This window comes from Neolamprologus multifasciatus, chromosome 5, assembly GCF_963576455.1.
Source record: "Neolamprologus multifasciatus chromosome 5, fNeoMul1.2, whole genome shotgun sequence".
Taxonomy (NCBI): Eukaryota; Metazoa; Chordata; class Actinopteri; order Cichliformes; family Cichlidae; genus Neolamprologus; species Neolamprologus multifasciatus.
The window spans coordinates 21,487,389-21,507,862 of NC_140443.1; the positions used below are offsets into that span (position 1 = coordinate 21,487,389).

Sequence of the window (20,474 nt, forward strand, 5' to 3'; positions counted from 1 at the left end):
GCTGAGATTCCTTTTATAGCTTTTAAATCAAAGCAGACTTTTTGAAGGATTATCTGTCTTTAATTCTGTAGCCCAAGTTTTATTTTAGTCCAAAACTTATGCATATTGGCGTCCAGAAACTATGTTAGTAATATAATATCAGCATATATTGCCGAAATAGCTCAGTTGGGAGAGTGTTAGACTGAAGATCTAAAGGTCCCTGGTCCAATCCTGGGTTTTGGCAATACAGGTGGATGATTTTTGGGGCAGGGATATCTCAGTAGGTAGAGTGGTGGCCCCATGATCGGAAGGTCAGGGGTTCAAAATCCCAGAACAAGCTACCATCCCTACACGCTGCTCCCTGGCCGCTTGATTGGTGGCTGCCCAATGCTGCACTGAGTGAATGGGTTAAATGCAGAGAGGAATTTCCCCACGAGATCAATAAAGTTTATGTTTTTAAAAAAACAAAAGTGCTGGTTGGAGACGACAGACAGTTCATATGGATTCACATGAAACTGAACTGAAACCACCTCACAAAGTTTCTGTATTTGTTTTGCCGATAAAGAGAGAGAAAGACACAAGAATGCCGATCACAGAGGATAAATTTGATATTTTACTAAGCAGTGCATTGGCAAGCATGAAAGTGCACAACAGGAACATGTTAGGGATCATGTGTTATGGATAAAAAGAAAGAAATATGTTGACTATGCACATTTATGAATACATTTTGTAGGAATTTCCTGACTATTATGGAGCCAGAACATTCAGATCACCTGCTCAGTTCATCATATGCACTAAGCCCTACATGTCCTCACAACATACACAACATAAGCACAGTTATTGTGTTTGCTTCACTTGAAAATTGAGTGGTATAAGATTATATGCATCCAACTGTCAATAAAACCCACATTAACCCACCTAGGTGAGTTAATGGCCAAAAAGTGTATTTCTTTCTATTACAGCTATAGTGGACACAAGGGTTCAGTTTTGCATAAGAAATGGGCAAAATACGGAAAATACTAGGGGTGGGGGAAAAAATCGATACTGTGTAGTATCGTGATATTTTGTTTGCTAATAATGTATCGATACAGGGACAGCAGAAATCGATATTTTGTTACAGATATTTTGTTTGTTGTGGACTGGAACATGCTCTGACTTCAGAGCATGTTGATCCTTTTTCTGAGCAAGAATCCTGACATTCCTTCACTGTCCAAATGTGTTTAACTTTTTTTTTGGCAGCAATAAACATGACAGTTTACTTATTTTAATTTAAGACATGTTTTATTTTAATTAAGTTTAAAACTTTTTTATTTAATGTAAAATTATATTTTGTTTTAATTTACTTTCAAATTCTTCAGTTGCTGAAGGGGCTGCATAGTTTTCACAAATTGCATAGTTCAGAATAGCTATAATTGTACCAGATGGTTGCGTTTAGTTAAGTTGGACTAGACTGTAATACAAACCGTTCAGTTTGTCAACAATAAAACTGAAATGAGAGAAAGACTGAGTGTGAGACTTTGTTATTAGATAAAATGAATATTGATAAAGTTTACCTTTATGTACAGAATCTGAATATCGCAAAATATTTTTAAAAAATTGCAATAATATCGTATCGTGCATTAAGTATTGTGATAATATCGTATCATGGGATGTATGGTGATTCCCACCTCTAGAAAATACATATGCAGGGTATCCAGTTTGGTTTGTTAATAGATGCACTTTATTAAAGCTGTTGAAATGTCTTTTCTTTAAAAAAAACAGTGGAGGTGTGTGATTAAAATATCAGGCTTCTTGCTGGTTAAAGACACAGAAACACAATTGACCAATAATGCAAAGGTGTAAAACTGCATTAGCGTGACACCTGTTAGCATGTTACATTTTACAGAGAGAAAATGAGGTGAGATTTTAATAGTTAACTATTTAAAATAAAGTTAACGTAAAACTTCAGTATTCTTTCCGTTTTAGTTATCTGCGTTATTTCACCTGGTGTCAAAGAGTGGACAGAAATGACTGAAAAAGGGAAACCGTTATCAGAAAAAATCCTCCATAGCACCAAAACTCCTGGCAAATGGCATCAACTTCCAGCTCCAAATAACTCCTGAGCTTAAAGACTTTAAATTTCAAATCATTTAAAGCAAAAACTAAAGATGCAATAATTGCAATTGGAAAAGGATTACACTCAATGTAGAAAGGGCATGAAAGGAATGGAAGAGAACATATTTACTGTGTTGCTTAATAGGAAAGCCTGAAGCACAAAAATTAAGCTCTAAAGCACAGATAAAGGTAGACACAGCCACTTCACCGTGCTTCAGTACTATGTACTGTATCCTTAGAACTGTACATGCACTGACCACAGCTCAGTGCTGACTGAGCAAAAAAATAGAAGACCAGCTTTAAATACGACCATCATCGCTATCATCTGTCTGCAGACTGCAAATAAAAGCAGTTCCAGCCATTACTTCGCATTAGAGAGGTCCCTGTGTTATGTGTGATGATTCTTGATGACCCTTGAAACAACACAAACCTTTGCAAAACTTAAAAAAAACTCTACAATGACACAACTTTCTCTACAGTGTAACAAACAGAAAATGAATGACTTAATTCCAGCAAGAGGTTCGAGTATCTGTTTTACAAATACATGCAGACCGGTCCCCATCTAACCATACTGGAATAAAAATGTAAATGAGACACAAACACTGATGTACTCACTCCACATAACATGACACAAGCATACACATACACACTACAGACACACACTGTGACTGTAGACTGGGCTCGGGAGGAAAGGTAGAACATGCTGACACACGGTGCATTCTCTCTGAAAAGTGGGACACCCTCCAACCACCCGATCCACAACCACTGACAAGTCCCTTTCAAACTGCTTTTCTTCTCCTGTCTGAGGCAGACAAATTCATCCCTCTTGTCCCCAAACAATCACCTCTTTTCTTCTGCCTGTTAAGCCAATGAAAGGAAGAAGGAGGGTTCAGGACAGAGGAGGGAGAAATACATCTGCCTGACAGTACTACACTGTAGGCACTTGGCTAATGCGCTGTGTGTTAGGGCTCCTGGGACTGGGCGTCTGGGCCCCACTATCTTATAACAAAATTGACAAAAAGCCCAGGGCTCAGCCCTCAGGAAATCTGAGAGGCAGGGTATCTAGGCCGAGAGGGCAAGAAAGCGGGAAGGAGGGACAAAACATCTCAGGTACATCTTACCTATGCTGGCCTATATACGCTAAAAGTTGGGGTTTGCTTGAAGTGCACACGCTTATGCAACATTGAGCAAATATATTTACACACTACCTAATGAATACACTCCAAGTTACCAACTACATTTAGCACAAATAAGCACGATAACTGTCCAAGCATTATGAATTAGCCTTTGAGATGATTGCTTCAGGTGCCACTGAAAAAGGACAGAACTCACCAAGGTGCCATAATTAAAAGGACATGGGGGGGGGGGGGTTGGATGGGGGGATGTTGGAGGCTATCCCATTAGATGCAGAGCTAAAGGTGGGGTCTCTTCTGCACAGGATGCCTGTCAATCACAGGAGTAACACACAGAGCCACCAAAGAGACTGTGGTGGCAAGAATAAAAAGAACAATGATGATATTCTTTTGATAAATTTAAGACTTTCAATTCACGATCTCAGTTATTATTTTCTACTCTTATTTAAGACTTGAGAGGATGATGCCATTTAGCTTTTTGTCTCATCTTTAAATAAAGAATAAATTGAGTAAAGTTAGAGAAGAAGCCACAGTGGAAATTTTAGGTCATGATTAATCCTTCCAAACAAGTCATATTTGGTGGTGGTGTAGGATGGTGGCGCACGCTTGCAGCAGCTCAGTGTCTTACGGATCGGTTCTACGTATGGATGATTTGATACATTTTAGGTTTTGCTTTGAGTAGTCGAGCGAACGGTATTAGTTAATTCATAACATTGCTTTGATCTATATATTAGTTTTTTCACCTCAGCCAAGTATAAAGTGATATTTGCAATGCTGTGTTAAAGTGGGATTTGACAGGTGGGGGGCTCCATTCGGATAGCATAAACATAAGATCAGGTATAGCAGTGTAGTGAGGGGAAATAATTAATTAGAAATAAGTCACATAAAATCATTAGTCACATAAAACGTGAATCTAATCAGCATCATAATTTAAATATATATTGATATCTGTTACTCTTGATGTAACCTAGCAACAGTATGACAGATGTAAGGAGTCACCAACTTCAAATCCTTCTAAATGTTATCATAATATATCAAACTAACAAGCTTAGGGGGCACTAAGCTGCCTGGCATTTTCGTAAATCCTTTGCAGAGCGCAGAAGTGGTGTACTTCAATTTGTTTTGCAAAACTTTTTCACAAAAACATAATTCAGTAATGCATAATGTACAGCTCCAACATCTGGTTTGAAAACTCTAGTAAAATAGGGCGACACGTGTGAGAATTAAACTTCTGGTCTATAATGTCTCAGTTGCTGAGGAGTGCTTACCTGTGAAAATAATCTCTCATCTTCGATCTTTCCTCTCTTTCTTACATATTTCTCCATCTATCTTGTGTTGCACAGCTGAATCTTTAGCTCACAGAGACACTGTGTGAAGATCTTTGCAGAAACACTTTGTGCGTCTGCTGATATTTGTTAATCTGTTTGAAAAGTTGCATTTGAAATTACCTGCCACTTAAAAATAAAACAATGTTATTCCCCTTATACTCGCTCCTCGTCTGTAGCTAGCTAAATGCTAAAGTACAACTGGGAAGTTTACATTTGCACCATGAACGCATCACGGGAATGAGAAGGAAAAAGGACGTGTTGAAGATGTTAGTGGCCAATGTGACGTCATTATTTTCTTATTTCTGAGCAGGTATCTCCATGCCACCACTGGAAGCAATGCCAGGCCGCAGCCCATAAAAAAATATAACTCATTCAACAATGTTATGAATTAACCTGCTAATCAGATTTAATTATTCTTTTTTAAAGCGTTTTTTAAATGTAATATCCATATTTATATTGGTAAATGGGCTGTGATGAACAGGATTTATACAGTGGCATATATTGTCTAGCTCAAAATTATTCTTTACGATTACTGAAAAATATGATAGAGATAAGTTCAACAGACTTGAACAAGTGAAAGAGGATGGATGGATATTTACTTTTGTCACTCTGTTGTCTCTAAACCCTTTCACTTTATTCACCATTTACCCTATGTTAGCTTTCACTTCCTCTCCAGTGTTACATAAAGTGCCACGTCTGCAGCGGACACATTCTTCTTTGCCGTGCACACCAAGTTCACTCCAACAAATAACTATGCCCTATGATGGCCATGAGCGAGGATGCTTCAGAGTTTGAGTGGAGAGGAGATAATTACTTTTCGGAGTTTATCCTGAAGGCCAAATGTTTCTGCTGTTAATGTTGCCTCTCGCCTGACCTTCAAGTGACCTGCAAAGTACACAACAGCTCAAAGCAGAGGCCCGGTTGGCTGGGAACCAATAACTGGAGAAAAGCAAATGCAGAATGAAGAACAAGATGAAAAACATGTGATACAGAGAAAATTGTTAACGGAGAAAAGCAAAAGCAAAACAAATTAAAAAACAGAAGAGAAAGAGATTAACAGGTTTGAAAACAGGATGAGTGTAGAGTGTTTGAAAACATGTATATCTGATATGTTGCACCTCCAGCAATGTTTACAACACTCATCTCCTTTAGGCAGATCACAGCAATGATATCTCACATGGAGCAACAGAAGTGACAAGGTCAGACCTGATAATGAGCTAATCAAAATCAAAAATCATACATGCAAGCAGCTGCACACACACACACACACACACACACACGCACATACACATACACTCGTGAACCTCGGATTCTTTCAGCTTTGATTGCAAAGGTGTCCTGATGTGACACATCACATCTCTGTTTCTTCTCACTTCTCTTTCTCACTTTTAAAAATTTGAGGTGATTGCCTTTCTGACGAGTGCGCCCCTTATCGTCCTCCACCATCCAGCGCCTTTTCATTTCCTCTGCTTTTTATTGCTTCTGTTCTTCTTTCACAATTTGTGCAGTTTATCTTTTCAACTCTTCAACCACCAAGCTCAGCATCAACAGATTCCTCATAAAAATCATACAATTCATTACAATAATTTCACTTTTGTCAGAACCCCCCCCCCCCACACAAGTGATTGCTTTACAAAAACACCAAGACTGTCTAAGAAGAAGAGATACACTCTCAAACACTTTCACACACTTAGGTGGGGCGAGGGATGGAAATCGGGCCGAGAGAAACTGGAGATGTGGATATGAGCGCCGAGAGAAAGAGGCAGTGAAAAAGAAAAGACATGGATCCGCCTCACCTGTAGCACCTTTAGCTTCAGTGCAGTATATAGACTAGCAGACCCAGCCCCTACAACCCTTTATAGCCATTTGCACACTTCCTCCACCCGCTCCTTCACATCTTTGATTACACAGTATTGTTGAGATGGCTATAGCACCCAGTTGTATTGTCTTTTAAACAGCCCCAGTATAATGAGGTTGTTTTGTCACCTGCAAAGGAGACATTTTATTTGGACAGAAAGCACTGAAGGCATTTTCAGCTGCTACAACTCAATGAGCCAGAAGACAATGTGTGTTCCCTAAACACTTTAACCCTGCAGTATTAGTCTGTCACATGTATAGTGCAGGCAGACCTGCAAAAACACACAGTCATGCACTCACATGCATTGCTGAGGCATTGACCTTTGAACAGTAATAGGCTGCAAGAAGATTTATTACACTGATATAATGTGATAAGTTATGTAAGTATTTAAAAGATCATAACAGTAATATAACTTAAAAACAAATGTTAGCAATATTTAATATTCTTCTAAGATGTTTTTTTAAACTGGAATTTATAATAGAAAGGTCTTCTAAAGGCATTTTAACTTCTCATACAGTATTTCTGGAGGCCTTTTGTAACTTTGGAAGGAAAATATTGTTGAATCATTGAAATAATTGAAAATGATTCTTGTTGGTGGCAGATACAGCAGATTCATGCTTCTTCATGCAGTGTTCATTGCTGATTAATTAATTGACAGACGGTATCATCATGATCCTGGGACTTTGACCCACTATTCTGAGTTTTGGATAGAAGGTATAAGATCATTTATGTTATAGTTCCTGATGTTATTTTCTAGTGCCTCTGAGTTTGTCATTTATATAGTTACTCATTTCCCGTTTGTTTATGTTTGTCCCCCTTTCGGTGTCCTATCATCATTGTCCATGTGTTTATTTACCTCCTTTATCCCCAGTCATGTCTGTCTGGTGTCTCTTTGTTCAGCCTCCATGAATACATTTGTAGTCCCATTTGTAGTCCTGTCCCTGTGTTTTCTCCCTTCCTGGTCCCATGTTCATCTCTCTGTGTTTCTTTGTCTCCTCAGTCTGTCATGTCTAGATGTCTGTTTAGAGCCAGTCTCAGTGTCAAGTTCACATGTCCTAGTCTGAGTTTCAGTGTGTGTTAGCTACAAGTCCAGATCTTCACTCATCAACACAACAAGATAGTAGCTGCTTACTTGAGGCTTTATGGGACTTCGCAAACCAATAGGCAATATCTACAGTAGCTCATCCATCTTTTATACCATCTATGGACATTCCTGACTGCGTTGTCCAAAAAAACAGTCAAAGTAGCTCTTCCTGCATAGTAAAAAGGATGCAAAGCAACAAAATCAATGCAGTACTCTACATATGAGGGTTTTTTTATACAGTCATGTGACAAAAAAAACTTTAACTTCCTATTTATTCCTTGGAATAAATAGGAAGTTAAAGTTTTCTGCATTACTTTATCGGACGCTGCTGTTGTTGTGTTTTTTTCAGAAAGTTGCTTAGCTTCAGGGGCTTTCATTTATGTCATGACCTCTTAAGGTCTTGCCACAGCATTTAATCAGATTGATGTTTAGCCTTTGGACTGGACCAGTGCAACACCTTCACTCTTCATTGTGTGTTCATTTTGCTGTTACATCACACACCTTTGGCCAACCTTTAGCTCTTGAACCGATGGCCTCACATTTGACTCTAGAACACTTTGGTATACAGAGGAGCTCATGGTCATTTCAATGACTGCAAGGTGCTCAGGTCCTGGGCAAAACAAGCCTAAATTCTCACACTCCACCACTGCCATTTGGTTTGAAGTGTTTGTGTTGATGTGTTGTTTTTGGTTTTCACCAAATACAACACTGCATTATTTCTGTTTGCTCTGTCGTTCTTTCAGATACAATTTTTCAAACCTAAAACATGCTGCCATGTTTTGTTGTTTATTTTGGTTTTTAGAGAGAAGAGGCTTTCTCCAGGCAACCCCTCAAAAAAAGCCACACTTATTCAAGTCTGAGGTTTGCAGTCTAAGATGGAGTTCTTGATTTTTTGCAGTTTCTCTGAACATTGCACAGTCTGACCTTGGCATAAATCTGCTGGGAGCATAGTGTTAGAAAGCCCACTGTTTGCACGTTGTTTGCTTGGTTGAAGTGTTGTGGTTTGTTTATAGATAGTGTTTTCGCTGTGGAAATTGATATGTCCTACGGTATTGATCTCACCATATCTATGCTGACGCTCCTTGAATGCACCACACTGTCCCATGTGCTGCTAGTCTGCCTTTGTAGCTGCTAATAGCCAGCATTTTTCTTTGTGTCCTCTCACCAGCATCTCGTAGTTTTTGGTTTACTGCTCTGTGTGAATGCCAGAAGGTGAGTTCTGTTTACATGTTGTTGAGTATGTCAGCTGCTATTGTGTGTATTTGTTACCTCGTGACTATGCTAATGTTATTCTATGCTAATACGCTATGTAAGCTACTAAGTTAGTTAATGCTAATTATAAATCTTGTGTAATTGTTAAAGTTGTTATAGACGTGAGTGTTGAATACAGTTCCTTGTGCTATCTCTGTGCTAGAATTATGTCTGGGCATGTTGAATGTTTTATGTGTGCTGTGCTCAGTGTTGGGGAGTAACGCAATACATGTACCGCCGTTATGTATTTAAAATACAAAATATGAGTAACTGTATTCCGTTACAGGTACCGTTTAAAAAGGTGGTATTTGGAATACAGTTACTTTGTTGAAATAAATGGATTACACTCGGTACTTTACTGTTTCATATTGTGGTGGGTCAGGACTGTTTGGGTTTTGTTTGACAGCTACGTTCTGTTGTTCCAGGTGGCAGCGTTATGGTTGCCATGGTTACAGGGTGACGCTCTCTTTGCATGTTTCCTGGGTGAGAGAGGCCTTTTTGTTGTTGTTGTGCTAAGCTAATAGGCAGAATGCTACAGGTATAACTCTAAAGAATGTAGCATCATAGGCAGTGTAGTCCGTGCTGCAGGGAGAATGGACTGCCATACACGTTATGTGTCTGTGAGCAAGGGAGGGAGAAAAAGGAAAAGTACGAGCTGTCATCGAGCAAAAACGGGAGCTGGAAGCATGAAAATATAATAATAACCACTGCAGCCAAGACGAGTGCCTGACGAGCCCAGTTGTAAGTAAGCTATTAAGACTCGACTGTACACCGTGTTCGTGTTTTCCTCCAAAAACAATAAGTTCCGTTGGAGCAGCCTTTCAACGCCTCTCTCTGTCTCTCGCTAGCAAGGTTGACCCAGACAACAAAGTATAGCTAGTTTTCGGCTATGAGCCCGACACAGAACCCACCGTATTAGCCAGAGGTCCCTTTACTACGTTCGGAGCCGCGGACCTTCAGTAACAGTAATAAATCACAGCAATAGTACATTCATGTAGTTGTAAACAGCATGATAATATATTAAGTAATCCAAAGTATTCAGAATACGTTACTCTCATTGAGTAACGTAACGGAATACGTTACAGAATACATTTTGGGGCATATATTCTGTATTCTGTAATGGAATATATTTTAAAAGTAACCTTCCCAACACTGGCTGTACTGATAGTTGCTTTATGTATCGTTACTACAGACCACAGCTGAATAAATCTCCTAAACTTGGAAGCTGCCTCCGTGTTCTTTAACCGGAACACACCCACCATACCTTGCCACTCTAAATCAGCTAAACTCCTGGAGACAACATTCTCTCCATTTTACATAGTGTTAACACACACCTGAATGCCTCAGACCTGCAAATTGCCAAAAGGTCTATTTTTATAGAGGTCCTCACACTTATTGATGATCAGTTAACTCAGTTAACTCACTTTTCTAATTCATGTACTACTTGTACAGGTATGCAAAAAGTTTTTTTTTCAACTTTATTTGCATGTAACCCTTCATCATGACCAATAAAATTTCAATTAGTAAAGGTTTTTTGCAAATATAGATTTTAATTGTGCAACAAAAAGGTCTCCATCTTGCTTCGGTTGTGTATTAAGTCTTATTCAGCTAATTTAGCATGCCTGTGGTGAGTGTTGGATCTCCTTTAATGTGTCAAAAAAACACCAACCTTTCAGCTTTAATTTCACTGAAGGAAGACAACAAAGTTGCAGTGAGTTGCAAATACCATGAGCTGGGTAGATCCTGAGAAAAGACTGAAAAAACACTTCAGGATGTTACAATAGAACTCTGTGTTGACAATCTGGCCCTGGGGGGTGCATTCACAAATCACAAACCTTTGAACATCCCATGACCTGATGCACACCTACTTGCTTGGACACTGTGGATGCTTGCACCAAGAAACTCCTGTTTGGTGTCATCAAAGCCAGAAACCTAAGACACCTAAATTGATGTTTAAGCTCTCCACAACCTTTGGATCCATGATCAAATCACAGACAGTGTGTGCAAGAGGTTAGAGTGATTGAAAACACTAGCAGCAAGTCCTTGGTTTTGCTCACAGGTTGAGAAGGTGACTATAAGCCACGTGGTTAAAGGCAGCAGTCTGGGCTCAACTCAGCAATGTTATTGTGTCTCACTGCTTTCCTGTCTTCCATTCACTGCACTATTTAATAAAGCAAAAAGCTCTCAATATTAGCAACAGCAATAAGAAAAATAAGGGCAAAAAAATATGCTCATCACATTTAAATTAGGCCGGGCTTTCAGTTTAAAATTGCTCTCAAATGAATTCATGCATTTGGAGTGTGAATCGTATGTAGAAAACACTTTTAGGTGGTTGGAAGAAAAGTGCTTGTATGAACCGGGAGGAATGAGGCTTGATGTATAAAGTGCTTTGAATGCACAAGCAGAGTAAAAAGTGCTATGTAACGACCAGTCCATCCTTTATGGTGAAAAGAAGCACAGCAGGGAAGGAGAAAGGCAATGTGTAAGAGAGTAGAAAATGTTTTGGAGGGTAAAAAAGTATTAGCTGCCAAAAGTGGACATACTGCAAAAAGCAGCATTTCAAAGAAAATGAATGTAGGTTTATCTGCAGTCACTTGGCAGAGACTTGGCATTGAATTTATCTCAAAAACTTTTGGTAAAATAGATGATTTTATTTGCAAAATTCTGGTAAATATGTCTGCAAAATAAGTAAGAAATTTCCCATTTCTTCCTCAGTCAGTAAAGTTCTCATTGAACTAGACTTCCTTTTTCCCATTCTTCTCCATTCAACTCCTTCTAAGGTCTTGTTCTCCTGATCTGCAGATGAGCGAGTCAGATAGCCTCCATCCGTGCTGTGTCACCACACCACAAGCAGAGAGGGAGAGGGGGGTGGGGGGGGGTTAGGCAGCTGGTTTTAGCACAATGTGTTTTCTGTGCCACTGTGAAGGTCCTGGAGTCAGTGTAGGCACAAGCCCAGTCACTTACATCAGTCTAGAGGTTGGAGACATTGACCTTTACAAAAGCAAAACAAAAATAAAAAACAGACAAAATTCAAAGTCAAACACCAATAAGATGATGTGTGAAGCAGAAATCTTTCCGCTGCTTTGTATGGGCCAAATCTCATCTCAAGAACAGAAATTTGTGTGAGTTACAAAAACAAATATATCATGTGAGCACATATTCATTCTGAGATTTTCACACACTTCAGCTTCCCCATACTCAAGTGCACACAGTGTAAGGAAATCCATCTGTCTCTTCTAAAATGAATCCTTTGTGATCTACACATGATCAAACCGCTTGCTTACACCCTCTTATTGTGCTTTTTATTGTCATTTAAGAAAATACTTCCTTCATGAACCACTTCTCTGGGCCACATATGGGAACAATGCTGCTCAGATTGCTCCAACAACGCAGCCAAGGAGCTCCGGCACAATCGCCATGGATTGAGTGACGCCGTGAGGTTATTAGTCCATGTTCTGAAACTTCACCCTACTCATCTTCTCCACCTATAAATTACACCTTGTACTGAGCTGTACTCCTGTTACACCTGCATGTGTATGAGTACCCCAGTTACCCTGTAAACCATGGTTACTGTAACTTTGTATGTATGTGTGCACTGCTTTTCATTAAAAAGTATGACTAAAACTCACTGTGCTAAAGAGAAATTAAGCTTTTTCATCAATCATGTTTTTATGTGTGTGTCAGGATATCGGAGAACCTAAAGCACCTTGAATGGGTTTATTGTGACAGTTTTCTTACAGTGGTCTATATTGCATGAGCGAGCAGCATATACTATATCACACACACGCACATGTACACACTCAGTCTTACCACCTATGGCTGCAGGCTGCTGAGGCCGTGTGTGTGTAGGGAACATGGTTCCGCAATTTTCTATGACAGGAAGCCAGGCTAGAATCAGCCCACACACCAAGGATGCCGGGACACTGGAGGCCCTGCGCCCCAACCGTGGGAGAGACGGGAAAGGTAAGAGGAAGTCAACTTTAGCAAGCAAAGTAACAGTATATTAACTGATATCGACCGGTCGGAGACATAACGATTAAAAAACTAAAAATCTGCACAGCGCTTTGAATCCGCTTGGGCAAAAGCGGGTGAAATGATTGACAGAAGGCACACGTCCTCTATTTACACTAAACCCAGCGCCACCTGAGACCACCTCATCCGTCTCTCACCCCTCTAATCCCTTAATGACGAACCACAGAGAGGGAGAGAGTGAGCAGACAGAAGGAGAGATACCCGAGCAGTGCTGTGAGGCCTGTGAATGGAGACTTTGACAAAACTTTTCAGCCATCCTCCCACAGATGAGACTGTGCAGGGAGCATTTAATAAAGAAGACAAACAAACATGAACATAAAAAACTGTATTTAAGATAGCGACTGTTGTGTTGTTCTGCACATGGAGAGAAAGACAGCATTAATATATATGTGTGAGTTTTATTTTGCGCAAGGCGTGCGCGGCTGCTTTTGAGCTGTGTGCATGTGTGTGTTGTTCAGATTAATACTCTATTGTGAATGGAGAGGGAGGGCAGCAGAGGATCATGTGACAAGAGTCAGACTGAACCCGGCGCCTACACGCTTCTCAGGGGTCACACAGGGGTCGTCATGTGGCTACTGTGCCCACCGCCACATATACAAACACACACACACACAGACGCATACACATGAGGCATAAGTCTGTGTGTGTTAACAAGCACACATGGACAGGAATACGCAAACCAAAACATATGCAAGTTTCAAACTTTTTTTAAACTAAGACACGATCATAACTATATACTATGTTCTGCTAATTTTTAATTGAAGAAACTGCTTTAATTTTCCACATATACTAAAAGATACAGCATCAGTATACACGTCTTCTCCCATGTTAATTCATTCTTCTGTGGCCAGCATATAATGCTTCCTTCTCGGGAAAGGAAGAAAACTCTGCTTCCTCCTCTCCTCTTTTTCCCAGGTCATGTAACCCGAGCTTCCCATGTCCTGTCCTTTCTGCATGTTATACCAAGCCATTAGTGACATAAACACAGTTCAGACGCAAAGGGAAAAGAGATCGGGGGAAGGAGACTTTGGGGAAATTACAGAGAACAAACGAGACAGAAGGAAAATATTTTGTATTGGGTGAAGAGCCACATTATTAAGTTGGAGAAGAGAGAGCCGGAGAGTGGAGGTATATCAGGTTTCACCATGTTTTCATGTTCTATCTCCATTACAGTAATGTGTTGGGACCACTTAACTAATGCATTAAAGCATGGTGATACCCGCAATAAACAGCATTACACAATGAATTAGAGTATGAGAGCCAGAGAGAGGCATTAAAAAATGTAGAGTGTGCATACTTAACCCCTCCGCCCACTCCTCTTCCTCTCTCCAAACACACACAGTAAAATGACTAACTTCATTACCCTCCCCATTCCTCTTAGTGAGCACAGCGAATTGAAACCTAATTACCACACCAGAGCCAAATTAAAAGCTTTTCCTCTCAATGGCTGCAATCCATCTCCTGACAAATGAACAGCGCCACTTCCACAGTGTTAATGCTCGCTTTCTCCCTCTCTGCATTCAAGCATCTTCATTCATGCCAGCACGCTTCCTTTCAAATAACACTGAGGCAATAGCTTTGCTCTAAGCGGCACATTATCTCACTCACACTAATATCAATCACATTTCCAAGATATAATATTAGGAATAAATAAAAACAAATCTGGCAGATCATGTTTGCTGTTAAATAGACTTGCAATAAAGCAAAGCTTTATTCCAACACCTCAGCGACAGATTTGTCATTCATTAAGTCAGCTGGGATGCTCATTACAGCTTCTCTTCCTCATTTTATCTCGATCAATCAGTCTTTTTGTTTTCTTCCCATTTTCAGCTCTCAGTGTGGCCCTCTGTATTTTATATAGACTGAAGACCACAGTCTAAACACTAATGAGTATAGTGCGTCTGAAACATATTATATATAGGATGCTCATACAGTGTTGCCCCCTTCCTGATTTCCTGTTTTTGTGTGTTTGTCACACTTAAAAGTTTCAGATCATAAAGCAAATTTAAAAAGTAGACAAAGATAATAGATGTAAAAACACAAAATGTAGCTTCTAAATTAAGGTGTTTATGATTAAGGGGGAAAATTATATATAAATTATGACATAAAGTCACTGTGGTGTATCACATTTTTAGAAAGTTGAGTTCAGTTTCTCTAGCCATACCCAGGCATGATTACTGCCACACCTGTTTTCAATCAAGAAATCACTTAAATAGGACCTTCATGACAAAGCGGAGTAGACCAAAAGATGCTCAAAACTCAGACATCATGCTGCAATCCAAGGAAATTCAGGAACAAATGACAAACAAAGTAACTGGGATCTCTCAGTCTGGAAAAAGCTTTAAAGCCATTTCTAACTGGCCGACCACCAAAATTACCCCAAGATCGCAGTGACGACTCATCCAAGAGGTCACATTAGTGCAAGGTTTGATCCTGGTTGATATCAAACTCTTTGAATTTGAGCATTGCCAAGACATTGTTGGAAAAGCTTTCCATGTTCTGGTTGACTTCACAGATAATGCTCAATTAAATAAGAACTGAGAAAATAAATTCACCTATAGCGCCAGTAGGTTTACAATAAATAACTGGCACAGACATCCGGATGGAGTTGTGTTAAAACACATGCAGCTCGCTGCCATTTGAAAAAGAATCCTTTGAAAAGTATCACGGTGGTGGTGTGTGGTGGGGGTGGTGGTAAAGGAGTGAAGGAGGTTACTGTAAGACTTTCAGGATGTCCTGCCCACAGTGTACTCACTAATTTACCAGCTGTCCATCTGTAATTTCACTTAGTAATTAATAATGCCATGTATCAGTTAGAGATCAGATGTTTTGGTTTGTAGGAGGGTATGCTTAATCCAATGAAGTCTTCCCTTAACAGATAGTGCAGGCTCCCAGACAGCAAGGTTATCAGACTGGCTCTCTGCTCACTGCCACTTAATGGAGATCGTAGCAGATTGTGGCTCACAAATTCACTATTACTGTTACATTCGGCTATCTTTTCTTGTCTGTGGTATTTCTACTTTTTACAGGGAGATTTCTGGCTGACTTATAGGAAACGGCTACAGCCACTGATTATTCTGGGAACAAAGATACGAAGCCCACTGCTGGCTTGTGCATTCCAGACAGTCAAGTCTCTCCTCATCAGGCTGCTCGCAACACAGATGGTCAATGAGAAGCTGGTTTGCAATGAGATTCCATCTGATTGATTCACAAAAATCAAACCTTTAAAAAACGACCAATGCTAATACATGTAATGTTTACTCTGCTAGTAAACGCACCATCCCAAAATGTATGGTTATCACACAGAGGGCAAAGTGCTCTTCACTTAAAAGTCTTTATCACTAGTCAATCGTGGTCGAACGAGTTTGGATTGATGGCGGATCACTAGTGCTCAGTCTGCAGGTACTAATGGGATTATTTTTCTTTCCGCTCGTTCTATCTTTATCTGTCCATCCTAATCCAGTTTGAGACAATGAAACAGACCCAGAGGGGTGCAGCAGAGGACACCACCCTAAACACATTACGCCCTTAGCGACCAGAGCCTTTCTGCTTCTTCACGTGTATGTGGAGGCATTGTAACATTCAAATGGGGACCTGATTGTGCCAGAGCAGCTCAAGGTTGATTCGCACCAAAATCATATCTGCCAGTAACCTTGTGCATCTTGGGACTCTATAGGTTCACCGCCTGGGAGCTGCTTGTAATGACACTTTGCAGCATCTGTCACAGAGTGAATGAATGATGGAGGCTGCATTTAAAATACTCAGGGAGACTGAATTTATACCTACTCGCAATGACATTCAAAAGAAAAACACAGGATGCCGGAACCATGACAAAACAGAGTGAGCACACTATCGCATGACAGCCCATCTTTCTGTTTACATTTAGGGAGGTGCTTATTTTTTGCAGCACCATGGTTTGTCATTGAGTGCATGCACTGTCTTTGTTGTGCCAACAAAGCTGCTTAGATCTAGATGGTAGATGGTAGCTAGATCTTAGACCGGACTGCTTACGAGGCCCGGTACAGGTGGGGAGAAATGGGGAACAAACGTATTAAACGATAACCTATAGTCATATATCTAATAAGTGAATAATAATAATAATAATTTTATTTAATTTGTATTCAAATACTTAAAGCTTTACCTTATACCATTAATACAAGAATGACAGTGATAATGCAGGACAAGTTATGGTTAATCAGAAGTCATAAACTGCACAATAAACAGTGTGATTTCTGGTAATTTTACTGCCATATTAAAGCTACCCTGTTTATACATGTACAGTACTGGATAATTTAAAACAACATCCTGTGTACATGCAGGGCAATACTAAAAGCAAAACAGAAAGTTAATTTTTTTAATTGTTTCATTTACACGTAAGTGTTTCCTGTTGTGAGATATAAACATCAGAGAAATGTCACAGTCCTTTTGTGCCTCATTAATGTCTGCACTAGCAGAGATTAATACCTAAACAAACCAGACATAACAGACCCCGGATTTAGTGCTCTCATTTCTAATAGCATCCTGTGTCGGCGCACTAGAGAGAACAGGAGAAGTGATGGGCAAAGTTGAGCTTTACATAGAGCCATACTCATCATCTCTGCTATGCTGTCCTACCATTTCAAAAATTTAGACTACTCTCCTTCCCAACTCCTCTCTCCTCTGTCTCCGTAACCGTTCTTCTTGTTGAGATAAGCACTGCGAATGCTCTCCTGCTTTCTTTCTTCTATCGCATCTTCTCATTTAAGCTTTCCATTTCCTCTATATCTCACTCTTTCTTTAACTCTGTGTGTCCTGTTCCTGCACACCAACAGCTCCAACACCTTTTAACCCTCCAGCTCTTTCTGACCTTTGCCTTGCCAGTGGGTGCAGACAAGCAAACTCGAAAGACTGAAAGAGAGGAAGGAGTGTAAGGAGGGTGTGTGAACCAGGTCTTTGTCCGGGCTATAGACAGAGGTGTAAAAAGAGGAGGGAACATAATTTTGTCCTGGCAATATGATACATCCAGAGCTGAAAGATGAAGGCTTCACTTCAGATATTGATACTGTCTAGCATAAACGAGCTGAGGATTTCATAACAGAAGTCATTACAGTTAGAGTTATTTGAAACTATCACTTATTGATTTGGGAATGTTTATGTGGCAGTCGAAACACAACACAAAGAGCACATTAAATCTAATTTCTCAGATAGAGGTCTGAGGTTCCGCTGAAAACCTTACTGACCAAAAACTGTTATGAACATTAATGTTTTGTTTCTTTAATTGCTTGGAATTTATAAGTTGGTTTAAACAACACAAGCATCTAGTTCTGTAGTAAAATTATGACATTACAGCCAGTGTTAGTTTTAGGTGATCAAACCACCCTTCATTGCTGTGAAGGGTGGTTTGATTTAGGGTAAATCTGGCATTAGAAGGTTGAGAAAAGCAGAAGGTAGACGTGTTCCAGTCGAATACCAACCCTCGGCTCTGCTTATGACAGTCACTGTCCAGCTGTACACAGCGAGGTTAAATATATGCAATAAATCGATTCAGACAGGCAGCTCATATTTGAAATAACTGATTTATTACAGCAGTAAAATACAGTTAGAGTTTGGCATCTTGTCTCCAAGATCATCACAAATATTGAATAGAACTGAATAGGTTTATTGTCACCACAGTGAATGACCAGGGTGAGGTGGGCTCGTTATGATATTATTGGCCTTTTTGAGGCATCATCATCACCTTCTTTTTTTTTTCTTCTTCTTCATCTCTATCTCACCCTTTTACCTTAGCATCCCTGTCTGTCACATTAATCCTCTGCATGTCCTCCTCTGTGGTCTTCTTCTTTTCCTCCTCCCTGGTAGCACCATATTCAACATGCCCAGTGTATCCACTATTTCTCCCCTGTACAAGTCAAACTTTTGTCTTGACTCTAATGCCCTCTACCATCACGCTGCTCCAATAGCAAATTACTTTGTGAATATAATAATTCACCAGGACCTTGATCACTCAGAATGATTGCCCAGGGATGTGACAAGACTTGACTATAAAGACTTAAGAAACCTGTTAAGATAAATAAATTTATGAAATATGAATTTTGAAATATTAGACAGAAGTAGACAGGAAGGAGCTACAGTCATGTGATAAAAAAAAGTTTTTGCAGAACTCTATGCTCTCCTGGGAAAAACTAAACAAACTCAAACTAAACTACTGCCTCCATAAGAATTGAGGGTATTTAACAGCCAGTTACATAAAATCTTATGCACCATATTAACTGATCATCAGTACCTGCATAAAAGCTGGTGCTGGCTGGTTTGGAGCATTCAGGTGCATTTTAATACAATGCCATAATCTTTCCAGGACTGACAATCCCAACAAATTCCCCCCCAGGTCAAACTGTGCAATACTCAGATAGAGTGCAGAAAACCAAAGAGCTCAGACTCCACAGGTGTCAGCTAGCAGGATAGATATTAAAGTTCACCACAACACAATTAGAAAAAGACTGATTAAGTCTGGTTTGTTTGGAAGGGTTGCCTTGAGAATGCTTGACATCATGGTTTATCTTGACAAAGGTGCATCTCAACAAACCACAGGACAGCTGAAACTATTTCCCTTGGACAGACAAGACCAAAGTTGAGATGAATGCCCATGATGCATTGTGTTTTTGGCAAAAAAAACCCCAAACAAAGCATATCAGCAAAAACACCTCATGCCAACTGTTAGCTACGATGGTGGAAGGGTGATGTTTTGGCTTTGTTTTGCAGCCTGGGGCTCGGCACCATGACTGTGAGGACTTTTAAAAACATCATGAGTTGACCATGAACTTCACGAGTCAGATGTGAGGCCATGTGTCTGACAGATAAAGCATGGCAGAAATTGGGTCATACAACAGGACAATGAGCTAAGCAGCAACTGCAAAGTGACTTCAAAGACCCAGTCAAAGTCCAGACCCCAACCCAGCTGAAATGCTGTAGCAGGACTTCAATAGAGCTGTACCTAAACTCAATGAACTGAAGCGGTAAAAAATTCCTTCACAACAATATGAAAAACTGATAAAGTCGTGCAGAAAATGAAAACGTCAAGTTATTGCTGCTAAAGATGTTTCTCCAAGCTACTGAATAATGGGATGTTCTTAGTTTTTCACATGATTTTAGCTCCTTTCTGTCTATTTCTGATATTCAGAATCAATTTTTTATTTTTTTTTATCTTAACAGCTTTTTAAGTCTTTATGGTCTTGTGACATCTCTGGACAATTATTTAGAGTGATCAAGTTGCTAATGAACTGGACCACCATAATCACCAGCCAAATCTCATAAAATGTGCTTAAAACATTGCTCTTTGCCTAAATAATGTTTAAAAAGCTTCTTTTCTTCACCCTTTATGGCTTTACTGTCCATGTGCAAAGTTTCAGGACAAGCACGTTTTTGAATAGACTCCAAAAAGGATTTATTTCTACTTGTAGTTCATTTTATTTATTTTATACTTGTAGAAATTACGCCATCTAAGCACAAACATTGAAACACTGATACATTACAGTATTTGCTGAATTTATATTTATTACACTTGTTCTGGATTGTTTGTGCTTTGGGGTTCAGCTCATTTTCAGTAGTGCACTTCACCTCATCTCGGTTAACCACACACGATCTGGAACAAATCCTCGCCACACACACACACACACAACACTTAACACTTGACCTCTAACTCAGCGAGCAGTACCACACACTACGAGTCGCAGGCTGTT

At 39.7% G+C, this 20,474-nt stretch overlaps 1 long non-coding RNA gene and 1 other non-coding gene across 2 annotated transcripts; both read left to right on the forward strand.

The window, feature by feature from the left end:
- The first annotated feature begins 150 nt into the window (after positions 1-150).
- On the forward strand, positions 151-223 carry trnaf-gaa (transfer RNA phenylalanine (anticodon GAA)). Its single transcript has one exon. It is a non-coding gene; the product is annotated as a tRNA-Phe (tRNA).
- A 7,968-nt stretch (positions 224-8,191) lies between these two features.
- On the forward strand, positions 8,192-12,355 carry LOC146518585 (uncharacterized). Its single transcript, XR_014874294.1, has 2 exons — positions 8,192-8,688; positions 12,045-12,355. It is a non-coding gene; the product is annotated as an uncharacterized LOC146518585 (long non-coding RNA).
- Positions 12,356-20,474: the final 8,119 nt, after the last annotated feature.